Source organism: Tupaia chinensis, unplaced genomic scaffold, assembly GCF_000334495.1.
Source record: "Tupaia chinensis unplaced genomic scaffold, TupChi_1.0 Scaffold000249_1, whole genome shotgun sequence".
In the NCBI taxonomy this organism is placed as follows: Eukaryota; Metazoa; Chordata; class Mammalia; order Scandentia; family Tupaiidae; genus Tupaia; species Tupaia belangeri.
In genome coordinates this window covers 571,823-592,781 of record NW_006159728.1, presented here as the reverse complement: position 1 = coordinate 592,781, position 20,959 = coordinate 571,823, and the positions used below count along the sequence as shown (strand labels likewise).

The 20,959-nt window shown below is 39.5% G+C and overlaps 1 pseudogene; it reads left to right on the top strand.

Annotated features, from left to right (window-relative positions):
- The window catches only part of LOC102475893 (ribosome biogenesis protein NSA2 homolog), a 9,761-nt pseudogene extending 2,517 nt beyond the window's left edge, over positions 1-7,244 (top strand).
- The last annotated feature ends 13,715 nt before the right edge of the window (positions 7,245-20,959 follow it).

The following is a 20,959-nucleotide window of genomic DNA, read 5'->3' as shown; positions in this document are numbered from 1 at the left end:
ATTTAGCATTTTCTTCTTTTCTCTTCCCCTACTTTTACCTACTCTAACGTTAAGCAACTATCAATCTACTTTCTATATTTTTGCCTGTTCTGGATAATTCATATGAATGCAGTCATTGAATATGTGGTGACTTTGACTGGCTTCTTAACACCTTTGCTCATTTATATTACAGCATGTATTAGTACTTCATTTTATAATATCGGATGTTTCATTGTATGAACATACCACCATTTATCTTTTGTTCAGTTGGTGGACATTTGCATTCTTTTCCCCTTTTGGTTATTATGAATTATGCTGCTATGAACATTCATGTGTGTTTTATATGGGTGTCATATTTTCATTTCTCTTGGGTATATACCTAGCAGTAGAATTGCTGCATCATATGGTAATTCTGTGTTTAACATATTTGAAAAACTGTCAGACTGTTTTCCAAAGCAGTTGCATCATTTTGCATTCCCGCCAGAAGTATATTAGGGTTCTCATTTCTCCATTCCTTGTCAGCACTTGTTATTATCTGTCTTTCTGATTATAACATCCTAGTGGTTATGAAGTATGTGTCATTGTGGTTTAGCTTTGCATTTCCTTGATGGCTGACCTGTTAGAAATGAGGCAGATATTTCTGGTTGATTTGCCTATTAACTATGTTTTAGTCTTTTACTATACTGATATTTTACTCCCCCCCCCAAGAGGTTTTTGCTATAGGGCGTGTATGCTCACCAGGAAGATAGAGAGACAGAAAGCAAGAAATCACCCCCCGGGGGGATGGCCACACCACAATCTCTTCTCCTCCAATCTCTTCTCAGGATCTTGGGCACGCACGCACACATGCCTGGTGTGAGTTGAACCACCGGGTCCGGGACTCGAACCACAGTGACTACATGGGAGTCCAGCAACGTAGCCATTACACCATCTGCTGGTCCCGATATTTTACAGTTTTTGATAGTCAAGACTATCTGTCAATCTTTTACCTTAAAAAGCTTCTTGATCGGGGATCAGCAGGTGGTGTGATGCTTAAAGTGCTGGACACTCCTACATGGCCAACCATGGTTCGAGCCCTGGAACTGGTGGCTTGCTTTCTCACTTTCCTCTCTCTCTCTCTCTTTCTCTATCTATATCTCTCTATCTCTTTCTGGTCAACTTAAAATAAATGAATGAACAAATAAAATAGAATAAAATAATTCCTTAAAAAAATCTTCTTGGTGATAGTTTGAGATTCTCTTAAATCATAGGAGTTATAGAAGTTGAAATAGTAGTTCCTCGATTAAGTAACATCTGCCTCTGGTATTTAACCTTATAGCCTTCATTGTTTTAGACCCTGGTGCCTCCCTTTCTTTCTGTTTTCCAAAGTATGCTATAATCTGCATATTGAATTTAATTAATTTACTTTTCTATTTCAGACAGACTTCTGAAAGTTATTTTTGTATTCTCTCATCCATGTTTAATACACTGCATTCGATTTATGAAAGAAAGCATTATTGGATAGTTGGTCACCAAATTCAGTTACACATCACTGAAACAGGGTTATGTTCTGAGAAATGTGTCGGTAGGCAATTTTCTTAATTGTGTGAATCATAGAACATACTTATACAAGCTAGGTGGTATAGCCTGCTACACAATTAGGATATAAAGTGTACCTTCTTTGAGATCTTTGGGACCAACATTCTATTCGCAGTCCAGTGCTAGCTGGTATATGGTTATGCAACACATGAGTAGTAGTGCTGTGGATTTGGGCATTACTATTCTATATTGATTGGCACATGTTGGGAAAAGGTCTTATAACCTATTAACATTGTTTTGGTATTTCTTTTCTCATTTCATTGCTTAAAAGGTAGTAGGAAGGAAAAAAACAGTAGTAGTAGTTCAGATATTTTAAGACTGAACATTTTGAAAATCTGAGGAAAGTGGTTAACCATAGCCCCCTAGAAAAATTTGCATCACTATTTTACATATGTCTAAGACTTCATTTCTTTCCTATGGCCTGACTCTAGTAAGGATTCTATGCTTCTTTTCTTTGAGGTTTTTTATTTGTTTGTTTGTTTTTTGCTATGAAGCACATGCGCTAGCTGGAGAGATAGAAAGTGAGAAATCACCCCCAGGGGTAAAGGCCATGCTGCAGTCACCTCTCCTCCAGTCTCCTCTCTGGGTTTTGGGCATCTATGCACACATGCCCAATGTGAGTTTCAAACCACGGGGACTGGTACTCGAATATGGTTGACCGCATGAAAGTCCAGTGATGCAACCATTACGTTGTCTGCTGGTCCCAGGATTCTATGCTTCTTGTTCAGTGAATTTGTTTTTAATTTTTAAATTTGTGGTGAAATATGCATAACATAAAATTGGCCATTTTAAAGTATATAGTTCAGGGGCCAGCAGGTGGCATGGTGGTTAAGAACATTGGACTCCCACATGGCCGACTGGTTCAAGTCCTAGACCTGGTGGCTTGCTTTCTCACTTTACCTCTCCCTCTCTCTCTCACTTTGTCAAATTAAATAAATAAAGTTAGATAAAATAATTCTTTAAAAATAAAGTATAAAGTTCAGCAATATTAAATACATTCACACTCTTGTGTAACCATTGCCATCATCCATCTCTAGGACAAAATGAAATTCTGTAACGTTAAACAATAAATCTCTGCAGCCTCTGGCAACCACCATCCTTTTTTTTTTTTTTTTTGTCTCTGCCTACTCTGGGTATCTCATTGAGCTGGAATAAAAAAGAACAATATTTGTTCTTTGTTTCTGATTATTTTATTCAGTCTTCCAGGTTATTTCTGTAGCATTTGTCAGAATTTTCTTTTATTGAAAGGCTGAATAATATATGTATGTATAATATTCTGTTATATGTATGTAATATTAAATAATATTCTATTATATATCCTCCTGCCATATCCTCCCAGTTAGCTAGGATTACAGGTGTGCACAACTGTGCCTGGCATATTCAGGTTGGCCTGGGAATGGAACCCTGTTTTCTCATGAAGCTTTCAGTCTCCCAGGAGGTGGTGCTACCTGTGTAACATTACAGCTGTGCCCAAAATGTGGAAGTTTCTGAGCACTGATATAATGTTGTAAGTGGAAAATTTCATTCCAAACCTCATGATAGGTTGCAGTCAGAAGGTTGCAGTATTAAAAATATTACATAAAATAACCTTCAGGCTGTGTGTATAAGGTATATATAAAACATAAATGAGTTTTGTGGGCCCAGCAGGTGGCATGGAGGTTAAGACACAATCCCATATGGTCATCTGCACGGTTTGAGTTCTGAATCTGGAGGCTGTGAAGGACACTGGGTATGGTACGCATATGCTCAGAATCCCAAGAGGAGAATGGAGAAGGGATTGTGGTGTGGCCATCTTCTTAGGGAGTCATTTCTCACTTTCTCTCTGTGTCTCTGTCTCTCTTCAGTGATCGCATGTGCCTATAGCAAAAACTTTAAAAGAAAAGGAGAATTTTATGAATTTCTCATTGTGTATTTGCAAATATTCCAAAATCTGAAAAAAAATCTAAAATCCAAAATATTTTTGATCCTAAGCATTCAGTTAAAGGGTGCCAACCTGTACCAGCATTATGAAGATGCTAAGTACCCAACTTTGCTTCTTTAATACCTGTTTTTTGACAGAGACAAACCACAGTCACATAAGGAATGCTTTTTTAAAACTACTTTTCAGGTTATCAAAATCAAAGGTGAATATTGAATCCTAACTTTTGGCTTTAGATTGTTATATCTCATCAGATCTTCCATGCTAGGGCCAAAGTGATGAACTTCTAATGTGTATTGGAATACATACCTAAATACATCAACATATTGGACCGCGTTCGGACCTTTCTGATTTTATTTATATTGGTATCCTTTACAAACACTTTCACATTCATACCTAAATACATCAACATGCTGGACCGCGTTCGGACCTTTCTGATTTTATTTGGGCCTCAGGCCTATGAGCCTTAAGTGGACAAACTGTTCAATTTTATGTGAATACCTTTATGTTCTTTTTTTTTTTTTTTTTTTAAGAGGTTTAGCCTTAGGGCATGTACACTTGCTGGGGAGAGAAAAAGACAGTGAGAGGCAGGGACCAGCAGGTGGCACGGTAGTTAAGGCGTTGGACCCTCCCACATGGCCGACCACAGTTCAAGTCCTGGACCTGGTGGCTTGCTTTCTCTCTCTTTCTCTCTCTCTCGTCAAAATAAGTGAATGAATAAGTTTTTTAAATTTTCTTAAAAATTAATTTTAAAAAAAGAGACAAAATGAGAAATCAACCCCCCCCACCCCATGGGGGATGGCCATGCCACAATCCCTTCCTTCTCCATTCTCCTCCCAGGATCTTGGACACAAACACACATGCACCCAGTGTGATTTTCAAGCCACCAGGTCTAGGATTCTAACCATAGTTGGCTATGTGGGAGTCCAGCGACAACTGCTATTCCATCTTTTGGTCCCTGTTCAAATTTTTAGAATGATTTTTCTCTTCCTTTCTATAAACATATAGCCATCAATATTTTTACAGCCTTACTATGAATCTGTCTTTAAAAATATATATATATAATTGGCGCCAGCAGGTGGTTTGGTGGTTAAGGGAGCTGAACTCCCACATGGCCAAACTATGGTTCAAGTCCTGGACCTGGCAGCTTTCTCTCTCTCTCCCTCCCTCTCTCTCTCTCTCATCAAAATAAATAAATAAATAATTCTTTAAAAAATATGTACATACACACACACACACACACATATATATATATATATATATATATATATATATAAATAACATGAAATGAACCTTTTTTCCTTTTGGCATAAGATATAAATGAATTTTAACCCACATATTGATTTCTGTAACTACCACCATAATCAGGATACAGATTAGTTGCTTCAGCTCTAAAACTTCATAGGGCTAATTTTTCATGGTCACACATTCCCCTCATCCAAGTAATAAAAACAAAAATAATCATTTTTTGCTTTAAACTTGCATCTCTGTCTTTTTTCTTTTCTTTTCTTCTCTTTTTGTTTTTTTGGAAGAGGTTTTTGCTATAGAGTACATGCCCTCGCCAGAAAGACAGAGAGAGACAGAAAGCAAGAACTCACCCCTCAGGGGAATGACCACTCCCTTTTCCTCCATTCTCCTCTCGGGATCTTGGGCACGCATGCACACCGCCTGATGTGAGTTTAAGCCACCGGGTCTAGGACTCAAACTGTGTTCAACTACATGGGAGTCCAGCGACACAGCCATTATGCCAGCTGCTGGCCCCATCTGTCTTTTTTCTTTACTCAGGTTTTTTTCTAAGCACAATGGGCTAGAAAGGATAAAATCAACATAGCCCCTTTTTTGAAACTCATAAATGTTCTCACAAATTTGATTTGGAATAAAAATATTTTGCTAGGTTTTCCAACAGGTGGCAGTGTTGTGCTATATTAACATATAACTAATAAAGATTTGCTAGATTTCTTGTCAACTGGAAAATAATTTGCTCTATGTTTTTTTATCTGTAAAGCAAGTTGTTTAATTAAGAACTAACATTTAATTCTTAAATCTGTTTTCTTGGATCTATTCCACAATCTCCTATTCTTGAAGTAATGTTACTAGTAAAGCAATGTGTAAGATGAGAATGTGTCTTGATATATTTGTGTTTACTTTTAAATAGACTTTAAACTGTGCAGAGTTATGTATGACTTAACTCTTTCCTAAGGTTAACATTTGTGGTAAATACTTCCATTATTATGGGTCAGTCTGTGAGTGATAGAACCTTCTTAGAGAGACTGCAGATGTTTTGTATTCTAACCTTCTTTATCACCTGGAGGAATTCATCTGTAACATGCTTGGCAATTGATAGAGCAGATGTGGAAGAAAGACAGCTACTAGCATCCTGAATTTGAAACCTGAATGAAGATCTTCGGTGGGATGATGATGTGTAGCTTGAAAAACATTCACATTTAGATGAATCAGGTATTTTTTTTAGAATTATTTAGTTTTATTCATTATTATTTTTAAATTTGCTATAGGGCATGTGTGCTCGTGGGGAGGGGAAATGAGAAAGAGAAAAGTAAAGTCAGAAAGCAACTGCCACGCAGGGGACCCAAACCTCAGATAGGCCATCTGGGAATCCAGGTCAGCCATATGGGAATCCAGCGCCCAAACCATGCCGCCTGCTGTCCTAGAGTCAAAGGTTTTTAAATCTACTCATCTGGAAAAAGGATTTCTGTTTTCTTTGTATTTCCAGCAACTAATGGAGAGCATTATATATTTCTCTGGGTATTGGGACTGCCTGTGATGCTCAAGAGTAGTATCTGGATTGATTTTTAAGATGTCTCAACACTCTCTTCATTCTATCTCTTAAATGTTCTCAAGTATTTCAGTATATCCAATATTCTTTCCCATTCTGTACTGCATTGAGTCCACTTGTTGGTCTCTGAGAACTGAAAGTTGACAACTTCTTTGCATCCAGGAGGCTGCTCTCGGCGACTCTGCAGCCGTCATCATGCCACAAAATGAATATGTTGAATTACATCATAAACACTGCAGATACCATTTGGATTACCATGAGAAGAAGAGAAAGAAGAAAAGTTGGGAGGCTTATAAACGTTCAAAGAAGGCAAAAAAGATGATTGGTCTGAAGGCTAAGTTCTATCATAAACAGCGCCATGCTGAGAAAATACAAAAGAAAAAGACTATCAAGATGCATGAAAAGAGGAACACCAAACAGAAGAATGATGAAAAGACTCCACAAGGAGCAGTACCTGCCTATCTGTTGGACAGAGAAGGAGAGTCCTGACCTAAAGTACTTTCCAATATGATTAAACAAAAACAGAAAGAGAAAGCGGGAAAACGGGAAGTTCCTCTACCCAAAGTTTGAGCCCAGGGAGAAACAGAAGTATTAAAAGTTATTCGAACAGGAAAGAGAAAGAAGGCATGGAAGAGTATGGTTACAAAAGTTGGCTTTGTTGGAGATGGCTTTACAAGTAAACCACCGAAATATGAAAGATTCATTAGGCCAATGGGCTTACGTTTCAAGAAGATCCATGTAACACATCCTGAACTGAAAGCCACCTTTTGCCTGCCAGTACTTGGTGTGAAGAAGAATCCCTCATCCCCAGTATATACAACTTTGGGTATTATCACCAAAGGTACTGTCATTGAGGTAAATGTGAGCAAGTTGGGCCTTGTGACACAAGGAGGCAAGGTTATTTGGGGGAAATATGCCCAAGTTCTCAACAATCCTGAAAATGATGGGTGTATAAATACTGTCTTACTGGTTTGATGGCGGTTGCATACAATTAACTCCTTGTAATTTTTGAAGATGGTACACCAATTGGGAAAACCACATGACTGATGTTTCTGAATATAGCTGGTCTTACATATCTGCAGTCATCAAGAGATTATTTATTAAATTATACAAAGACATTAAAGTGGTCTGGTTTTTAAAAACAGAATATCCAATATTCAAATATTAATAAAAATTCAATTATTTTTATTTATTTATTTTTGCTATAGGGCTCATGAACTCGCCAGAGACAGAGACAGAGAGAGAACATGAGAAAGCACCTCCTGGGGGGATGACCACACCACCAGTCCCTTCTTTTTCATTCTCACAATTTGGGGTACCCACACACATGCACACACCTGGCATGTTTTTCAAGCTGCTGGGTCTGGGACTTGAACCACACAGTTCACCATGTGGGATCCAGCTGCCTTAAGCCATCATACCACCAGCTGGCCCCAAATATTTTCATCTTTATTGCTGTCGTCCTACTCTATACTACCATTATTTATCGCATGAATACTGTTTCCTAATTGAACTGCCAGGATGAGAGTTGTATTTTTTATATAGAACCATTTTTAAAATGTAAAATCTGATTACGTGACTCTCTTGACACTTCTATTATTTACTGTTATACTTGGAATAAACCCCAGGTGTTTAACTAGACCCACATTTCTCACTCCCCCTTGCCTTGTGATCTGGTCTCTCTGCTTACTGTTAACAGCCTTATCATGCCACTCTCTCCTTGTTCCCTGTTCCAACTTGTCTGGCGTTCTTTTTGTCCTTTGGAAGAGTTGGCGAGAGCAGAAGCAGGAAGACTTGTTTCTGCCCTACAAAATAGCAGTCTGGCTATTATTTAGTGTTACTTATATATTCCCTAGAGGAAAGTCTAGTTTTTCAATTCAGTTGTGAAACAGGTATCATGGATAAGCAGTTTACTGTGATAGAAAGGGTTTAGCACGTCACGTTTTAGTTAAAATCTCATATCCAGTACTTTCTGTTTGACTTTGGGTAAGTTACTTAACCATTCCTGGTCCCACCCCCCCCCACCTTTTTTTTTTTTTTTTTCCTCATTTTTAATTTGAGCCAGCAATAATACCTGCTGGAGTTGTGAGAATAAAATTAGATAATTTATGTCAAGCACTTATACTATCTAGTTGTTAAATACTCTTTTAAAGTTCCCTTTTATGAGTAGCCTTTGCTCAAGTTGGACATCTAAGAATCATCCATGAATCTCTTCCTCTTCTTTATCTACCTAAAAGATCTGTTTTATCTCTTTAATCACTCTTGAAAAAGAATGAGACATTTGGTAACAATTGGGCTTTCAGCAGGCAGTAACTAAATCAATCCTTCAGGACATCAAGTTTTCTTGTACTTATATTAGGACTAATGTTTTTTTAGTTTTCTAGAATTCTAAAAGAGTTGTAGTAATTTTTTCTTCTGTTAACAAAATGGCTACTCTTAGTGCCAATTTCATCATAACTTTGCCAGCATTGACAATATTATCTTAACGTTATCTGTAATAAGTTGAATAGGTATTAAAATCATACTTTGTTATTTTTACTTTCATAGATTTTTATTTTTAGACTTAACATTTTCACATGTGAAACAGGCATTTAGCTATTCTTTTGTGGTACTCAGCATTTGACATTACTGTAGTGAAAGAAAGTGTGGACTTTGCACAAAGACACTCTTGGGTTCTGATCTAAATTCTAGGTCAGCAAGTTATGTGTTTTACTAGGTTTGCCTTGCCCCATTTTATAAGTGGGTTAGTAGATTTAGTTACAGGGGTGTCATAATTATTAGAAGATAACAAAATACTTTTCAAGTACAGAATGTAACAATTTGCTTTATCAGATATTGAGTTTTTTTTAATAAGACTAGATTAATGGAAATTGTTGTATTGATACAAGGATAGACCGCACTCTTGGCTCAGTAGATCAGAGGAACAGAATAAGGACTACAGAAATAGTCACGTGCATATGTAGATACTTGGTTTGTGGTAAAGGTGGTTGCAGGCCAGCAGAAGTGTAGTATTTCAGTAAGCAGTGCTAGAGCAGCATGTGTATTCATATTATCACAAAGTAAATCAAGACCCCTGTGCTGTACCACACCCAATATAAATTCCTGGTAGACTGTGGATCTACTTGTGAAAGGCAAGGCAATCATATTTTAGCAGGTAATATAGGAATATGTGTCCTTATAATGTGAAAAAAGTTTCTTAAATTTACATAAAAAATATTAACCATAGGGCCAGTAAGTGGTATGGAGGTTAAGGTGCCTGGATCCCACATGGTGCATTGTGTGGTTCAAGTCCCAGCCCCAGCAGCTTGAAAAATATGTCAGGCCCATGTGTGTGTGTATGCACAGAATCTCTAAAGGAGAATGGAGGAGGAGGAATTGCAGCGTGGCCATCCCCTTGGGGGATTATTTTTCACTTCCTCTCTTTGTCTATCTCTGTCTTTGTCCAGCGAATGTGTATATCCTCTAGCAAACTAAGAAAAAAAAAAAAAGAGAGAGAGAATAATACATTAAAATGTATTAAAACTGAGAATTTCTAGGGAGAGAGAGAAGGATCAACAGGGAAGCAGAAGCCATACGGATCCCTTACCTCATCCTTAGGGATCCCTGCTCAGCCTGCTGCTGGGGAGGAGAGCCTGCTCTGGCTCATGCTGCACATTGCATGGCATGTGAATTGGATTGCCACCTTATATCCTACCTGTGCAGCTCAGCCTCCAGCCACACTGGGAACAGAAAGATTTGGGTACAGTAACAAAACACATGAAGACAGTGAAGTTTTGGAGTAATTCCTTCCCCATACCTCCCGCCCCCAGCAGCAAAAGGAGAGAAATGCCCTTGTGGAAACCTAAAACCAAACTCCCTGTGTGGATTCCACACTCCCACCCATAGTCGAGGAGGGACACTGGCACAGAGCTAACTCACGTCATAGAGAAGTGCACAAGCACAGGGCTACAGAAACATACTCCAAAGCAGTAGGAAGTAGAGAGAGTTTTGCTGCAGGGTGCGTGTGCTCACCAGAGACAAAGCAGGAAACCACTCACGCACATGCACCTGGGATGAGTTTTAAGCCGTCGAGTCTGAGACCTGAACCGCAGTCAGCTACGTGGGAGTCCAGCCACGTGATCATTACATCATTTGCGGGTCCCGAATTTGATTGAAATCTTTAAGGATCTGTAGGAACAGGTTTACCTAACACAAACAGAAAGTGGCACCCTTGAAAATTCATGTGCTCCAACTATTTGTATGACCCACAAACATAATAGTATAATTTTTGTACAACATGGTGAGTATGAGGTCAGCAGGTGCTGTAGTGGTTAAGGTGCTAGACTCCCATATGGCCCATCACAGTTTGGGCCCAAAATATGGCAGCTTGAAACTCTCATCTGTAATGTGTGTGTGCATGCCCAAAATCCCCAGAGGAGAATGGAGGAAAAGGGGTTGTGCCTAGCTATCCCCCATGGGGTGATTTCTCACTTTCCCTCTCACTGTGTCTCTCTGGTGAGCGCGTGCGCCCAATGGCAGAAACCTTAAAACAAAAAGATGACAAATAGAATGAAACTCTCATGACATATTGTTCCATTATGATACTTTTTTCTAGTTTTCATTATAGAAAAAAGTTTCATTGCAAGTAGTTGACACCACTGCCTTCTTTCGGTATTTTTTCTATTTAAACTATTTTCTTTTTTTTTTTTTTTGGAGAAGTTTTTGCTATAGGGTGCGTGCGCTCGCCAGACAGACAGAGAGAGACATAGAGACAGAAAGCGAGAAATCACCCCCCAGGGGGAATGGCCACACCGCAATCCCTTCTCCTCCATTCTCTTCTTGGGATCTTGGGCATGCACACACACGCGCCCGGCGTGAGTTTTAAGCCACCGGGTCCGGGACGTGTACTGCGGTCGACTACGTGGGAGTCCAGAGACATAGCCATTACGCTAACTGCTGGTTCCCTATTTAAACTATTTTATTCATGATGGAGTACATGCATTCATGAGAGGAAGAGAGAGAGAGAACCTCTGTAAGGTCTGATCACCCTGCAACCCCTTTCTCTTTCAGGCTGGCCTGGCTGGAGACTCCACCAACAATCTGTGGGATTCAGCTTCTCTTGACGGGTCCGTCATTGCTATGCCATGGAGCCAGCCCCAGACAATTTTTACACCAAGAGATTTGTGACTTAATGACTGTTATTCATGGTTAAAACATTTTTAATGTATATGTTTTTCTAATAATAAATGGTTATTATTTTGAAGTTATATTTTCTATCTAATTGCTGAATATTTGTAAGAGCATTTTAAATTTTACGATAATCATTTTCATCACACTTGACTAATAAACTCATTGATTTAATAGTTTTGAACTGTCCTTTTATATTTAAAAAAAAAAAACTTTAATGGTTTTAAACTGTCCTTTTATATTTAAAAAAAAATTGCCTTCTGGGCCAGCAAGTGGTATGGTGGTTAAGGTGTTAGATCCCCCATGGCCAGCTTCGCAGTTTGAGACCTGGACCAGGCAGTTTGAAAATCACACTGGTTGCAGACCCAAAATCCAGAGAGAAGAAAGGAGGAGAAGGGACTGTGCCATGGTCATCCTCCCTGGGGGGGCAGTGACTTCTCAACCCCCCTCTGGCAAGTACTTGCACTCTGTAGCAAAAGATAAAAATGTTAAATTTAAAAAGTAGAATGTACAGTCTTCTATATAAACTGATATTAATAATGGACACGGAAAAAAATTTATTCCGGGGTCAGCCCCATAATCCAGAGAAGGGAAGTCAGGTTCTCAGTGGCTGACCACAGATTGAATCCTGGCTCTGCTGGCTTAAAAAACACCTCAGATGCATGGCACATATGCTCAAAATAGTGGCAGAATGGAGAAATGGGAAAAGGAGTGATATGAAACGATAACACCCATGGGTGCAGCGCTTTCTTTTTCTCTCTCTTGCAAGCATGTGCACCCTCTGGCAATAAAGAAAGAAAAGAGGGCCAGCAGATGGCATAACGGTTACATCACTAGACTGGTTACATCATGGTCGACTGCACTTCAAGTGCCTGACAAAGCGGCTTGAAAAATCACACCTCATGCATGTGCATGCATGCCCAAGATCCCAGGAGGAGCATGGAGGAAGAGGGATTGGGCATAGCCATCCCCCGGGGTGTGGGGGGTGACTTCTCACTTTACCTCTCACTGTCTCTGTCTCTCTCTAGTGCATGCATGTGTGCCCTATGGCAAAAAAGAAAAGGACATATTTCTTTTTTTAAAAAATATCTTAAATGCACGCCAGCATTCCTGAAATAATTAGTGATTGAAGGCATCTTTATTTTAGTCCAACCTTCCCTTTCTTAAATTAAGTAAAATTTCTCTGTATTTTCTTTAATAACTGTATTTATTTGAGATTATTTTTTAGACTTTGCATTACCCTTGGATACTTAAGAACATTCTTAGAATAAAGAAAGGGCTCAAACCACTATGTATTTATTTACTTAATTTACTTATTTATTTTGATTTTTCCCATAGAACGAGTGTGCTCGTTGGAAAGAGAGAAAATGAGAAATCATTCCTGGGAGGGGATGGCCACTCCGCAGTCCCTTCTCCATTGTCTTCTTGAGATGTTGGACACATATGCACATGCACCTCATGTGTTTTTTAAGAAGCTAGGTCCAGAAGCAGTTGGCATAATGGCTATGTTGCTGGATTCCCATGTGGTCGACTGCAGTTTGAGTCCCAGACCTGGTGGCTTAAACTCAAGCCAGGCATGTGTGTGTGCGTGCCCAAAATCTTGAGAGGGGAATGGAAAAGGGATGGTGGCGTGGCCATTCCCCCTGGGGGGGTGGTCATTTCTCACTTTCTATGTCTCTATCTCTCTGTCTTTCTGGTGAGCACACATGCCCTATAGCAAAAACCTCTCCAAAAAAAAAGGGAAGGTCCAAGACTTAAACCACGGAGTTGGAGCGGCCCTGTGGGATCCAGTGTCTTAACCTCCATGCTACCTAGTGGCCTCAAACCAGAGTTAAAATTGATTCAAGACATAAACTCAAAAGGAAGGTGCCTGAGGATTCTAATATTAGTGGATATCTCTTTGGTTTTGAATCAAAGTACTTCAAGCATTTTGGTAAATACAGTTTTTCCCCAGTAATGGACGAGGCCCAGCTGCTGTGGTGCATACACTGGAGCCATACCGGAAGATCCTGGATTTGGTCAAATGTCAACCTAAACACGCACCTCTGATCCTGGCTGTCTGGAAGGCCGAAGGGAGAATCATGGCATTGGGAGACCCTATAGTTCCTCATCTCTTTCTCTTTTAATAAATAAATTAATAAATAAACTTTTAAAAAGTAGAAATAAGGCTTTTACTCAAATTATTAAAATTGCTTTCATACTGTATTCCTTAAGGTAATTTTGTTATAAAGAAGTATTTTAATTTTATTATGAAGAATACTCTTCAAAGTAAATTATCACTGTAATTGTACATACACTTTCAGGTTTCATTTGTAAGTTTCTTCTGAAGGAGAGAAAGCAGGTAAGACAGGCAGGATTTGTCAGCCTAAACTCTTTACCATTGTTAACAAAATGAGATGTTAGTATGTTATAAATTGTGTAAGTCAAGGGAGCCCTCCCATACCTCCAGTACCCAGAGATGTACCTGCTTTATTCTGGGGGTGAAAGCCCGTGTTGCTATGGCTTCATTTTCTTAACTCATTACATTTGTTAAATATAGACTACTCGTCATTCCACTTTTTGTTTTCACTTTTGTTTGAGAATATGAAGCAAGGTCAGTGTGAGCATTGAGTATTAAACTGTAAGTTCGGGATTTTCCCATCATAGGTGTTTGGGCCTTCATACCTATTTTAAGGCCTGTTGGTTTGTTTCTGGAGCAAGAAAGACAGAGAGAGACAACACCCCTAACTGGGTCACGACTCTGCCATCCATCCCCAGCCTTAGCCAGTCCCAGATCATAGACCTTCAGGTGTGTAGCATATGCAAGGAGGTCTCTGGACATGAACCCAGAACCTTCACATGTGGGTCAGTCTTAGAGCATCATGTTTTACCACTGTGTCCCTGCTTGGGCCTTCTTACATTTTTATAAAGCTAATCATGGCTTCTCTGCCAATTTTTTTTCTGTGATGTTATCAGAAATCGTATTTGAGGGACCAGCAGGTGGTGTAATGGTTTCATTGCTGGACTCCTACATGGCTGACTGGGGGTTGTGTCATGGACCTGGAAGCTTGAAACTCACCTCAGGTGTGTGTGCCTGTGCATGTCCAAGATCCCGAGAGGAGAATGGAGGAGAAGGGATTACAGCTTGGCCATCCCCTCTGAGGGGTGATTTCTTGCTTTCTGTCTCTCTCTCTCTCACTCTGTTTCTTGGCAAGCACATGTGCCCTATAGCAAAAATCTCTCAGGAAAAAAAAAAAAAAAGAAAGAAAAAGAAATTGTATTTGAACTAAGAGGCCAAAATAAGTCAGGATATGAGTCTAGAGGATATTTTCATGAAACAAATCAGGCTTTCTTTTTTTGTTTTATTACAGAAAACTTCATGCTTACACATAATTAGAGAGTGATACTCTCCAGAGTTACGCAATGGTCAAACGTGTTTTGTACTAATGTTGAAATGTCACTACTGATTGGACATTTTACATTATTGTGGCACTTGTTTTTACATAAATATGCCACTAGATGGTGCTAAATATTTAGAGCCCAGTTTGTACCAGCTCTATGAAACCAGAGCATGCTAGATTTGGTGGCTCAGTCATGATTTTTGTTTCGTTGCTGTAAGTATACTTGGACGTCATAATTTGAGGTAGAGGTTAAGCTTCACTTGTCCTTAAAGTGCTTACAAAGTGCTTTTACATTTGCTTACTGCATATCCATTATACGAAAAGTCAAAAGAACAAACTAAAAGTATACCTTTGAAAAGGAAGGCTGATGCTAATCATGCCCGAAGAATTCTCCATCTCCTGCTAATTTCTCTTTCAACATATTCCTCAGATGCCTCTGGCCATAACTTCTACGACAGCTCTAATTCTGAAATGATAGTGTTTATGATATGTTAATTGGATGTTGGGATGTTAACAGCATTCTAAATATATGTGGTGTCACTTTTAAGTCACCAGTGAGTTAGCTTCTGTTGATATTCATACTGAATCATTGAAAACATTCACTAGCAGAATTGTTCAGCATTTGCTTTTTGTGGTGAGGTGACAGCGATGCCATGCCGGCAGTGTTTGAGAGGCAAGTGAAAATCTAAGCAGTCTCTTAAGACTGGAAACTGTATTAGGAGCAAATATAAAACACACCCATACTAATTACTACTTAGAAAAAAACGTCTTCAATTTTTTTAAAACAAATAACAGGTTGACTCTGCAAATCCCACGGTTCCCTTTAAACAGACATAATTAACTCTGTAATTAATAAAGTGAATAAGAACTTCTAATTAAATCATAATGACTGCCTTGGGTACATCCAGGAAGATGTATGAATTTCTTCTTTTAAGAAGATAGGAACTTTGTACTCCTTGTTGCTGTGCTTTCTGTAAAATTCGCTAAGTAAGGGATATATGTAACTTTCCCTGGCTTTATCCTAGTATATCAGGCGGTAGGATTTACTTTTAAAGATGTGTTCTTTCATGAGTGTCTCAATGTCTTCACCCCCTCCCCCATGTAATTTAATGAAGGGAGTGAAGAAATAATGGTAGCTTTACTAACCCACCTTGTTCTGAGTTTTCTGACTTTTCCCAAGCCCTGGAGGCTGCTTCATTGCTAAAATAAAACCCCAGAGAATTTGAAACTTAAAGGTGGTGGTAGTGGTCAGGGTCTGTGACTTTGAACTGTCCAGACTGCAGAATGGCTATATCACCCCTAAATTTGTATTTATTCGGTATATTTCACAGTTAAGGAAAAACCATGATGACCATGTTCTAGAGCTCTCAGTTGACTCAAACCTGGCTGGCAGCTGTTTTGCAACCACTAATCCTAGACCAAGAACCACAGGCAGGAAGGCATAGAAGTGTTGAACTGTCTGTAGCCAACTGGGTAAAGCCACGTCTCTGAACAATAGATTTCTACTTTCTAAACTAGCTCATTCCTGGTCAGGTAAGAGTAGAGCTAAGTGTAAGCAGAAAAGGCACACTCTCTTTATGTGTCTGCAGCCTCAGTGTACCTTCGCATCAGTTTCCAGAAGAAAAAAATGTTGGGACTGGCAGGTGGCGTGGTGGTTGAGGGCTCTAGATTCCCACATGGTCAACCGTGGTTCGAGTCCCGGACCTGGTGACTTGCTTTCTCCCTTTTCCCTTCTCTCTCTCTCTCTCTGGTCAAATTAAAAAGTAATAACAAATGGAATTAAATAAATAATACTATAAAGAAGAGAAGAAAAGAAAAATATTATCTTAGATTTTTCAAGCCCTCTTCTGCACATATCATATATCTTATCAGGAAAACAGAAATATATCATGACACAGATTATTTCGATTTCCCGTATAACCCCAAACCAGTACATTTTGACATGAAGAAACTCGTCCTGTTGTTAAAGGTAAGTAAAACAAAGTTGTTTTTTAAAATCAGACTTTGCCCAGTAGAGAGGAGAGTGAAGAGGGTGCAAGTACAACTTGTGGGTTGCATCATATGATATATACAGGTGCATACTTTTCCGTGTTCATGTAATGCTTCAATGAAAAGCTCAAACCGAAGCAGAAATCAAACATTTACCTATAGGTAAAAAGCCATGGGATGTGAATAAGCAATTCACATAATAAAAAATGCAAAAGAACCAGTAAACTTTGAAAAGCTGCCCTAGGGACCATCATTAGCGTAATGGCTATGTCGCTGGACTCCCATGTAGTCGACTGCGGTTCGCGTCCCGGACCCGGTGGCTTAAACTTACGCCAGGTGCATGTGTGTGCATGCCCGAGATCCTGAAAGAGAATGGAGGAGAAGGGGTTGCGGCATGGCCATCCCCCCCTCCCCCCTGGGGGGGATGATTTCTCGCTTTCTGTCTCTCTTTCTCTCTCTTTCTAGCGAGCACACACACCCTATAGCAAAAACCTCTCCAAAAAAAAAAAAAGCTACCCTACATCTCAAACTCCCAAACCCTTTTTTTAATGTCCCACCAAATACATATCCATTATTTCCAATTAACCTCTTTTTTTTCTGAAGATTCTTGCTTGGGACACAACCCTGGCTGCACATTATAATCACTTAAGAGTTAAGAAAAAAATTACCCATGTCTGAACTCCACCCAACTCTGAGTCAGGATCTTGGGGGGGCTAGGTCCAGGAAATGGTATATTTACAAGCCCTCTCAGGTGACTTTTTTTGTGTGTGCAGTCAGGGTTGAGAGCCACTGCCAACTGAAACTTGGCTCTCCCTGCAGCCTTCTTCAGTTGTGGCTGTCTTCTCTCCTACTCCTCATGAGACCCGAGAGATAAAGTAGGTGTTCTCATTTCCCTTTGCCACTTCCAAACTACTATCTCAACTTTCGCTAGTCTTCCTAAAATTCCAACTTTGAGTTTCACATTATCAGAATGCAACATTCCTAATTTTTTTTTTTTTGAGAGGTTTTCTCTATAGGACGCGTGCGCTCGCCAGACAGAGAGAGACATAGAGACAGCGAGAAATCACCCCCCAGGGGGGATGGTCATGCCGCAATCCCTTCTCCTCCATTCTCCTCTCGGGATCTTGGGCACGCACGCACACGTCCCTGGCATGTGTTTTAAGCCACCGGGTCTAGGACTCGAACCACGGTCGACTATGTGGGAGTCCAGTGACATAGCCATTACGCTAACTGCTGGCTCCCCTAACATCCATAATCTTTATCACAAGTATCAACGACATCCTTTAATCCCTATCTATTTTCACTCCTGGCCATGATACTCTACAAAACAGCTATTGTTAATATGCATGATTTAATATCTGCACAGATGATCCCTGAGATGATCATCCTCTCCTCCTATAAGTCAGTATTCTACTTGACTTCAGCTATTCATTTTCAAAATCATGCCAGAGAACTTATTGTTACCAATAAGTTGACCCTCTACACCAGGCCCGTGGACCTGACCAATCAATACTTTATCTTTTTAAAGTTAGTATTCAAGGAACATGTAGTATCCAGTCGTGGGACCAGCATTTGGTGAATGGCTATGTCGCTGGACTGCCTTGTAGTCAACTACAGTTTGAGTCCTGGACCCGATGGCTTAAACTCACACCGGGCAGGTGTGCATGATGCCCAAGATCCTGAGAGGAGAATGGAGAAGGGATTGCAGCGTGGCTATCCCCTCCGGGGGTGATTTCTTGCTTTCTATCTCTCTCTCTTTGGCAAGTGCACGTGCCCTAGGCAGAGGACCGTCCCCAAAAAAAAAAACCCCCAAAAAAAAAAAAAAAAAAAAAAAAAAAAAAGAAAAGAAAAGAAAATCCAGTCTTTTGATTAATTTCCTTGTTTTTAAGGATGTGTTATATTTATATGTTGATTATCAGTTTTTTAGCTCATAAATCATTCATTTGGATGATATAGTTGTTTTCCAGGAACTGGTTCTTTCACCTTTCCCAGTCCTTGTTCCCTGTCACCAAAGATTAATTAACCTTCTAAAATTTTCTTTATTTTTTTTAATGGCATAATATTATTTTACATACTTTAATTATTGGGATTATCAAAATATGTCACCTGTTGTCTCTTTTTACTGAAATGGATTAAATTGGAAATTTAAATGATGAATGTAAATATACTAAGAAGAGAGTCTTCCACATCCTAATCATTTTCAAGGTATTTATCTGTTTTCAAAATCGAAAAGTCTGCATTTCTATTCTCCATTTCCATGGAAAGATGAAATGCTAAGCTCTGGTTTCAAATTTAAGAATAAGCTTCTGGTCTCTCTCCCTCTCTTTTTTTCTTCCCCTGTTATATTACTTACTGCCATTTTGACATAGAAGGAATTTTAGAGAATAATTCAGGTCAACCTTTCCACTTTGTAGATGAGGGAAATAAGAAATGTTAAGTGATTTGCCTAAGATCTTATAGCTAGTGCCAGAGGTAATACTCAGCTTGGACTCTAGTATCAAACCCTGACCCACATTTTCCTTACTATTTTTGTCCTCTTTGTGCTTGTCATAGTTTGGCACTAATGATTATCATTCATCTGTTTTGAGCTATTCCAGTCTGTAGTACTGTTGATGGTTCTTTGGCATCCCTTTATTTATATATCTTGAACTTCTGCAAAGCATACTTTTCTAATTTTTTTAAGGTGTATTTATTTCTTCCATGAGTGAGAGAATGAACATACCCTCAAGAGGGTCTTAACACAGAGATCCACCCCTACCTTCAGCACAGTGGATCGTGGGCACAGTTGTGTCCAGCATACCCAGGGAGATTTCGAGTATGAACTTGGAACCTTCCCACATTGGTCAGCCTCACAGCATCTTACGTTATTGCTGTACACTGTATGGCCTTTGCTATAGAGCATAGACTTGAAACCACAGTGGTCACCTATATTTTCTCCAAACTTTTCTGGTTTTCTCCTCTTAAATGATTATCTGTTCATACCAGCAGAGAAATTTTTATGGAAAACTGCTAGGGAAAATGGTAAGCAGAATAATGGCCCCCCAAAATAGGTCCTAATCTCTGGAGCCTCAAATATGTTAGGTGACTTGGCAAAGGGGAATTGAGGTTGCCGATGGAATTAAGGTTGCTAATCAGCTGACCTTAAAATAAGGAGATTATCTAGGGTAAATATGGTGGTCTCAATGTAATTATGGATCCCCAGAAGTGGAAGAGAGAATTAGAAGAGAAAACTGGAGAGATCGCAACCTCTAAAGGACTAGACATAAGTCAAGGAAAACAGTCTGCCTTGACACCTAAAGCAGGGAAAGGAACAGATTTTGCCACAGTGACCCAAGGAAAGTATGTGCCCTAGTGACACCTTGTCATAGGCCAGTAAGTCTGTGTTGGACTCTTGATGAAACTCTTCCCCCCCCCCCCGAATTATTTATTTATTTATTTTTTATTCTTATTATTAAAGTTTTGCTATAGGGCATAGGCTTTTATGAGAGAAAGAAAGGGAGAGAGATTTGCAATAGCAGCCATAGAAACCAAGTGTTTATACGGCTTCTCCAAAGAAGTACCATGGACTCTCATCCTTCCCTCGTTATCTGATGATTTCATTGCCCATCCTGATTTTTCTTATATATCCTGGCTTCGTGTTTCTTACCCATATCTTTGGATTAAACAACCTTGACGAGACCATCCATTCTCAGTCATCTTATGATTGTCCTTCACAAACAGCTTCTTAATGTTTGCTGATTGAGTTTGTCTAACACAACCAACTCTTAAGAGGCTAAATAATTTTTTTTTATTTTGGCTACCACTTTCCAGAAATTCATGGTCAGATAGTTACCCAGAAGTCCTGAGTGCCCTGCCCTAAAATCCTGAAGAAATTTTTTTTTTGTCATCCTATGTTTGTCAGGGAAATTAATTCTGTGACTACAAATATAGTAGCCCATTCCTTTGGTATTTATGAAAGTCTTAATGAGGGGCCAGCAGATGGCATAGTGGTTACATCATTGGACTCTCACATGGCCGACCATGGTTCAAGTTCCAGATCTGGTGGCTTGAAAATCACACTGGGTTTGTGTGCATGCGTGCCCGAGATCCCAAGAAAAGAATGGAGGAGAAAGGATTCTGCAATGGCCATCCCCCCGGGGGAAGATTTCTCACTTT